General features: G+C 27.2%; 1 non-coding gene across 1 annotated transcript; it reads right to left on the bottom strand.

The window, feature by feature from the left end:
* Window positions 1–6,282: 6,282 nt before the first annotated feature.
* TRNAG-UCC (transfer RNA glycine (anticodon UCC)) lies at window positions 6,283–6,354 on the bottom strand. The gene has a single exon. It is a non-coding gene; the product is annotated as a tRNA-Gly (tRNA).
* Window positions 6,355–9,396: the final 3,042 nt, after the last annotated feature.

The following is a 9,396-nucleotide window of genomic DNA, read 5'->3' as shown; positions in this document are numbered from 1 at the left end:
TATTATAGGGATTAAGGAAGGGGTTAGTGTTCGTTTGGTACAGTAATACGTATATATATGTAGCAAGGTTTTTGCGACTAAGAACCCAGGTGGTCACCCATCCGGGAACTAGTGATAGCGGGTGGTGTGTACTCTCAATCATGCTGAGTGACTATAATTGCAGTAACTGCACCATACCAAGCCACAGTAACACTTATTATTCGAGATCAGTATGTTGTTTTTTTGCTGCGTCCTTTACAAATTTGCAGGTTGGTACCTATTATGTTTACAAATCAACTCGAATCGATAAAAATTATATTTTTATTCTCCATATTGAAAGGCGTGTAATGCATATTATTATATGTTTATATGACTAGATGCTGATATATTTATTTAATTATTCCCAATAATCATAGTGGTTTTTGTTTTAAGTTGTCATTATTTTCGTCTTTAAGTATTACTATATGGAATCCATAATTTTTTTTCATTCAAACATTATTTCTATCATAATGGTATGCCACCGTTGACATTTAATTAATGAAATTCACAAGATGCGATTTGATTTATGGAAAGAAACGTATTTTATTATTTAATCCTTTATTTATTTTTCTATTAAGGGCGTGCGAATATTTTCAGCAATTCTATACAATTTGAAAATTATAATTCATACGTTAGTTGGTATCTAAATTTTAATACTTTTCCACTAATCTACTGACTGATACCTCTCGCGCCTCGTTTATGTGTCGGATTTTGCTAATTTTATTTTTTATTTAAGTTGAGAACTTTTTGTTTTAATTTAAATCAGAGCCGGCCTTAGAGTGGAGCGAGACCTAGGGCAAAATTTTTTAGATGAGGCCTATAGTAAAGACTTTTTTTCTTATTTGTAAGTCCAAAAACGGTAATTCTAATTTTTTAGTTGGTAAGTTTTTGAGACCGTCTCCACCCAATAATAAATGAATTTAGGACAAAATATCCAAGGTCAAAATATCCAAATTTATCCGTTTTTTCGTAAATTATTAGATTACACTTCACTTTCTAATAAAATTAACTCAAATATCAAATTATTTAATTATAAAAATATACCTTATATATAATAATTATATAAATATAATTAATATAATATTATATAATATATAAATTACGTTAGTTGTAATAATATCACAAACCTGCACACGCATTAGTCAAATAATATACTACACTATTTTCTAAAAATTTAGAAAATCGTTTTTAAAAATATACTAATTAGTAATTACTAATTATTACGAATTGTAAAATAAATTACATTAATAGTACCTAATAACATCATAAACTGCACTCTCATTAGTCAAACCCCTGCGTTGAGTTTTTAATTGTTCTTGATATAATATGTGTATATATATATATATATATTTACAATATACATATATAATATTAACAAAACTCGCCAAGCGGCCAAGCTCAGATTATGGATCGACGCACAGTATACAAAGGTAGGTACACGCACATTTTTTTTTTAAACATTTTTAAATTTTTAGATAATAGTGTAGGTAGTCATTTTTTTAGCAAATTATTCCTGTATTCATAAAAACAGATTGTTTTACATTTTATTTTATTATATTATTTGACTATTTAACTATGTTTGTGCAGTATATCTTGTGATTTATTATACTACTAAGTTACTAAATATGGATTTAGAAATTAGTGAAGCTTTCGAATCAAAAATTGATTTCGTAGTGTGCAAACAAGTTATCTTTTTGGTGTTTATGCACAATCCAGTACGGCAGTACCGCCTAATACATTTGATAAATAAATACCCGAAAATGTATTATAAACATCTTATTCATAGAAGATGGTATAAACGGGTAGTGCCGGCGCCGACCGTAGAATACTGGGCCGTTCACCTCCCAGTCCGCCACTGCTACTAACGTAATTTATATATTTAGGAGATAATTTTATTAGAAAGTAAAGTGTAATCTACTAATTTACGTAAAATTTGGATATTTTGTCCGTGGATATTTTGTCTTTGGATATTTTGACCGATTAACAATAATAATATGGTGCTCACTTAGCATCAGAATCTAAATAATAATTAATATAATAAATCATTAAAAATTATAATTTTTAATAAATACTTTATAATTAGATATTAGCTTGTTTAAAATATTATAATATTATACATACTAAAAAGTAAGTATAATAACTTATAATTTTTTAATCACTTTAAGAATAACTTATGAAAAACTTTGTATTAAATTTTCAAGTATTTTGATTGGGCCAAAACAATTTTACCGACACTTCAAAAAAAAATTTTCAGAAAAATTGAAAATTTCAGTTGTCTAAAAATACCTCGAAAAAAGTCAAAATATTTTGAAAATTAAATCATGTAAAGAAAATTCCAATAGAAATAACTGGTAACATTTTCAAGTATAATACGACTTATACTTTTTGAACAATAACAAATGTATAAAATCGTTCGAGGATAAATCGTTATCGTTACGCTATTTCGTAAAAATTTTAAATTCAAACGCACCTAAAATTTTTCGTATAATGATGATAAAAATAAAACATATTACCAGAGGTTAGATAAAATGTTATTTAATCTCTGATACCACAGCGCAAGACCTGGTAAATGGGCACAACAGTACCATGTTATGTAGCACGATTTAAGATATATTATCTTAAATCGTGTTATCTAGTTATGAAGAATTGATGAACATAATATTATATGATAATAAATTATAATCACGAATTAATAAATGCATAACTAAAAATATTACAATCAAAATCTATAAGTATTAGGTACTGCAGGGTACACAACTACACACTACACGATTTTTTTTTTATCCTGGCATGATTTTGTTGGAGGCACAGTCGGCCGGGGGGGCCAGTGCCCACTCGGCCCCTCCCGTAAACACGCCTATGACTCTTATAATTTATATTTGGGATTAGGATAACACGTAAATTACAATATGAAACATAAAATATTATTTCGTTATTGGGAGTGACTATATAGAGAATGAATCCACTAATGAGTTATAAAGCAAACCAACCATTATTAGGTAATTTTAAGGTTAACGTTATACCTATAATATTACACATATTATATCAAATATCAATAAGAATGAGTACTTACGAAATTACAATTTTAAGATTCTGATAACTAGAACGAATGTGCCATGCAAAATGAACTACTTCCTAAATGGCTAAATTATGCCAAATTAAATTTTTTCCGAGCGGCATATCGCTCAATATGTGAACTTTGGAACAGAAATAAGCCAGGTTTCGTGATATTGTCGTCATACTATAATTTTTTTAAAATATCTAATATCATATCTTATTCAAGTTATATAGTTCAAATCAATAATACCTATTGATAAAATTGATTGAGAAATGTTCTTGGAACAAGTTATATATATTATATCATATAATATAAAAGTAAATTTTAACTATTCAAAAAAGCTGATTTAGAATACATTTTGAAAAAAAATGTCATTAAGCAATAAGCATATAGGTAACAAAAAATTATATGTACAAAAAGAATCCCAAAAGTTTTATAGAACTATAAAATCCGATCTATAATTGATAATTATATTAGCTAATTTTACAATATATTATTATTAAATCAATGACACAGGAATAAAATATCACAAATCCCGTGAACTATAAATCATACTCTCTGTACATATCAGACTCTGCAGATGCTCATCTTTAATTGATAATAAACGTATTAATTATAATAAAATATTAATACTTCTCAGATGTAAATGCGATACGTATACAAAAAATGTACAGGTACCCCTCGCCAAAAAAACATGGTAATAATATTTTAAAATAATGTTAATCCAGGATGCATATTATATTATAAACATAAGTATTATTAAAGATGGGACTCTACTTTATATCATTATAGGATATTAAAGCGGAGTCATGGAGATGTGCACTGTGCGTCGAGATTATGTTTGTGCGGCTCTGTAGTAAGAGGGTTGTGCAGCAGATGTTTCTCCGGATAAAATAAACACACGTTTTAACGTTTATAAATACAAATATAGTGTTCTATAGTAATAGACTGATGTTTGTAAAGGACAGTGCTGCTGGGCACTAATTAGGCACATTCCTCGAGATTTCGAACAGATCTATTGAATATGATTATAACATTATTTGGTCATATACTACTGTTATTTGTATAGTTCGGTAGCTGTTCAGGGGTGGCCAAACCATCGATCTCGGACGATTTCAAAGTCAATCATCCTTATTTTTTCAGAACTTATGTTATTATATACATTTAATCGCTAGGTGCACAGTTATAAACATATTTTGAATTAACCAACTGTTTATGTGCAACTTAATACGAAGAGCTTGGATTTTTGTGTGATTGTACATTTTTTCCTTTCCACAAATTTTTGTTAAGAATGTCAATTCGCTTGTGTGATAAAATAGAATCTACCCACAACGTAGTAAGTTAAAGTACCTATAGCAATTAGTAAGCACATTGAATTATTTGATTACAGTTTACGTATAAAAAAAAACAATACACATTTCTCAATTAATGCTTCTGCATCAAATTATCTTAAACTTATATAAAGTGCCAAAGTAATTATACTAAGTTTACATGCACTATACTAAAAATAATAAAATTTATTTTTCAGGACTAAAGCAAGGCTATTTTTTTTTTATTTTCTTTTGTCGAGTTAGCACCCTTTATGTAGGGTTACACCGGTTAAAGTGACTTAAAGTTACAAGGGGTACTGTGATTCCTATTTTATACTTTTGAGCGTTCTATCGTTCTATGTATTGTTTTTCTGTAAAAAAATGTATATTATATAGTATTATGTTGAACCAAAACAATTTTTCTCGAAATAAAATTTTCTTTTGTTAATAGACAGCAAAAATATTCTTATTATATGTATAAAATCAAAATGCTTATAATGTATAAAATTTATTTAAATAGCTACAAAATTAGTTGGGTACATAATATTAATAATGTTTATTTAAATAATTAAATAACAGAATAAAATAAGCCTATAGGCTCAGTGGTAGGTATACATAGGTAGTAGTTAAAAATACACTACGAGTCTACGACTAACACATACATAGTATTATAGTAAAATAATAGTATTATATAAATACCTAATAAAAATAAGCAACAACGATAGAGTAATATTAACAATATCAATTAATTGATCATGCTGATTTAAAGTACAATATGAAAGTAAAACCTTAGTTAGAGGCGAAAAAAAGATTCTGAGCTGAGCGATGAATGTATTGATTTTACAATGATGTGTTTTTTTGTGTTTATTCTGTACACGATAAGTTGTTGAAACAATGTTTCGATTTTCAACTTCAGTAATAACTTTTCCGGTTGAAAAGTGAATCTAGTTGAGGGAGGTTAAATTTTGAAGTTCCCAGTAGTTTTCAAAAGCACCGGGAAAAACAAAAATAAAAAAATTAATTAAAAATGGGAAATCGTCAAATCGAGAATTGATGTAACTCTAAAACAAATCACCATATTATACACATGACATTTTCACTGAATGTTGATACTGGCATTTTCTATACTAGATAAAATTTTCAAAAATTTTCTAAATATTTCAAATCTTTTTAGGTTATTTAAAGACATTTGAATTTTTTTTTTTTTTATATATAAATAACAGTAAAATTTTATTCATTTGGTAAAAAAGCTTCAAAATTTAATACAAGGCTCCTTATATATTGTTACAACGAGAGTTGAAAAAATTATAAATACATATTAATAGCTTATGTCTTTAATCACTTATGTTTATACTTTAAAATAAATTGTAATATTGTACTATGATGGGCACATATTATAATATGTAAATTTTAATATACATAATATTTATAGACACTACTCAAATTTTTTTCTTGTGATGCTTAACGAATTAATGCCAAATTATACACTATAAATTATACCCAGTGTTATATTTTTTTTTTTTTTTGGGGGGGGGGGGGGTAGGTGATATAAAATATAGGTACTAAACATTTTTTATCGACATTGATAGACAATTTTGATAAAAAAAATAAAAATTTCAAATTTCTATCTTATAATTAATTTAGTATTTTGATGATTATATTATGTACCTAAGTATATAATATTAAGTAATAATAAAATGTTTCAAGATTTTACTACTAATTTGCATATTACTTGAGTATAATAAAAGAGGCATTTAAGCGTTATTGTGGTACGTGAGTATTCAGTCGCAAAAAATTTTTGTTCAATGGCACATGAAAATTGTACATGGACAACATATATATTATTCTATGTACATTTCCTAGGTACAGGTTACGAAAAAAAAACAAAAAAATGTATGCGATGGCCGGGAATCGAACCCGGATCAACTGCTTGGAAGGCAACTATGCTGACCATTACACCACCATCGCAGTTGAAGAAGGGATAACGTTTAATGTTATTTCATATTTGAGTTACCAAAAATGCTTTTTTAAATTTTATTGATTCTACGAATCTTAGCGGTCTGCAGAGTGTGGAGCGATAAATGATTTTACCATAACTATAAGTGTATTATTTTAAATTTAAAAATGTTCTTGTGTCCGATCTTACCATTAAAGAGGGTGTAAAAATCAGGGCCTGAAACCGATTTCAAAACCGGTTACAGAAATCGGTATAAACCGTTAAAAAACCGAAACCGCAAAAAATTTGATACCGGTATTAAATTCAAAATCGAAATCGGAAAAAATTGGAAACCGTTGTTATCACATCTCAATTTTTTTAATTTTAATATCTTAAATAATGCTTTTTTTTAATTAACGTAAATTATTTTTAAATATACGTAAATACGTAAATCGAATTGATACACCCATGGGATCATGATTAAAATGTTGATGACCATTTCATTATTTGAAAAATTAATATAGTTGTTTTATTATAAATTATAATAGGTAGTAATGAATAATAAATAATATTAATTATTTATCGGTACCACATTTGACAGACGAAGGCCCGTATTGTGTCTTTAAAAAATTTAAATATTGGCTTTGGTGTAAAACAATGTGGACTGTGGTAATATAAAATAGTACTTGCAATAATAATTAATTATAATAGTTGATTATTATAGATTTATAGGTAACAGGAACCATATTTTTTTTCTGTTATAAATACTTGGTTAAAATTATATTTATTATTTTAATTTTTATAATTTTCAGTGTTCATAAATTTGTGTTTAACTATCCAAAAAAAATTTCAAGTATGAAAATACTATATTATTGTGAATTTATAATCCTTTTTTACTATAGGTATATATTTATTTTGTCTTTAAAACAATCTAGTATTATTTCATTGTTATTCATAAAATGTATATAAAAAAAAAAAATCAGAACAGGCCACAGCTGGGAGAAGGTTTGCATCAGAAAAAATATAGTCTAGTGATAAATGTAGGTACTATCTTTAAAGTTTAAACCATTGAAGTAATTTTGTTCTAGGTTCCTTAAAGCTTGTAATTTGTAGTATAAAATTACATAATCACTCCTATTGAAATATTGCTCTTAATTTTTATCGAAAATTAAAAAATCTTATTAAGTATTTAACTATTTAAGTATAATAAAACTATTTATAATTATAATTTAAAGTCTGCTTTAAATCCGTTTTTAAAAATGTAGAAACCAGCATACAAAACCGAAATCAAAACCATAATTTCCTAATATCGATATTGTAAAGTTGAAACTGAAATCGTAAAATTTCAAAACCGGTATCCAAAATTGAAACCAAAACCGAAATTTCGTAATACCGGTATTGAGAAATTGAAACCGAAATCGAAAAATTTAGAAACCGGTATCCAAAATCGAAACCGAAACCGAAAATTTTAGAAACCGATATCCAAAATCGAAACCGAAACCGAAATTTCGTAATACCGATGTTAAAAAATTGAAACTGAAACCGAAAAATTTAGAAACCGGCATCCAAAATCAAAACCGAAATCAAAATTTTTTCAATCGGTTTCAAGCCCTGGACTAAAAATGATTCGATTTTCTACTTCAAAATATTTTCTGGTAGCTAATTGATCTTAATTGATACTTTGGAGTCTCAGAACTTCAAAAGTCAAAAATACAAAATATCCAAAAAATGTCTAAAAATAATTAAAATTAAAATAAATTGGGGAAAGGGTATCGTTATTGAAACCTAGTTATTGGCGTAATCGATTTTGTTTTTTATAGCTCAGGTTTAAAAATTATATAGGTACAAGGTTTCATACAATATGTATACCTATCTTACAGAAATACTATATAATCTAAAAAAACAACTGGCGCCAGCTTTACAGACATAATTAAATTACGGGGTAAGACTTGAAAATTTTCCAGTTTCCTTTCAACAGTTTCAACTGATATGCTGGGAATTAAATTTTAAATTTCTTGAATTCAACGTTAAATACTTTATGGATCATAAGAGCAACAGGTCCATAAAATCATTTTATACTATTTTATTTTTATAAATGATTTCATATTTTATTTATTATTTGTACATTTACCTCCCCATTTTACAGGCTATATATTGTAATCATGTATATATTAAAATGTGAGGGAAACTGGTACATAGGTACCTACCAGGATTTGTAGACAAATGGCTTTTCATTTTAAATTAAGATAGACGAAAGACGAATAATAATTTAAATATAAAATTATGTTTCATTTAATTTCAATTAATTTCTATAACCTTATTTTTGTCTTTTTTTACCAATTAATGCCTATTTTGTAATAAAACTGTTAAACATTCAGTTTTTCGATCGAGCATTCGAGCGTTGTTAAACGTTAAATAGGTACCCTACTACCTAAGCACGTTTATCTATTATTATCAACCTTATGGTGACTATTTTGTGTACGAACGTGCATCAATTCTTAAACATTTCTCCGTGCTCAGACGATTATGAATAAGTATCATAATATATTATTCATCTTAATGTACGCATTCGTTTTACGGATGGTTTTCACGGTTGAAATTACACAGCGCGTTACTGCCGAGTAATACTCAACCTACATACGTAATCGTGTTGGGAAAACGTGAGAATCGTGAAATTCAGAACATTTGAATCTCATAACACGGCCTTAGATAGATAGTAGATAATTTAACTACGCTCCTATATGGCTATATATAACCTAATGTTCCAAAAAATATGTAGTAAATAATGTTGTTTACTGAATTATAAACAAATATCATAATTCATAGGTAATAAAATATACCTATGACTTTCAATGCAGGACGATGTGATCGCCGTGGAGCGCAAGATACAAGAGTCATAGATTCACGATAAAAGTGAACTGTACAATTCATATTAAATCAAATAGCTATGACGAATCTATTTTAGTATTTTACTCATAATCATGTATGATCAAAAGAGTCGGAGTTAATTAAAATTAAGATAAATTATTAATGTGTTATACTGTTATATATATATACTTACAACAAACGTTTTT

The sequence above is a fragment of the Diuraphis noxia genome, unplaced genomic scaffold (genome assembly GCF_037042655.1).
Source record: "Diuraphis noxia isolate RWA-SAM2 unplaced genomic scaffold, SU_Dnox_SAM2 contig0001, whole genome shotgun sequence".
Lineage (NCBI taxonomy): Eukaryota > Metazoa > Arthropoda > Insecta > Hemiptera > Aphididae > Diuraphis > Diuraphis noxia.
Note: the sequence above shows the minus strand (reverse complement) of the source record. Positions and strands in the feature narration are given on the sequence as shown.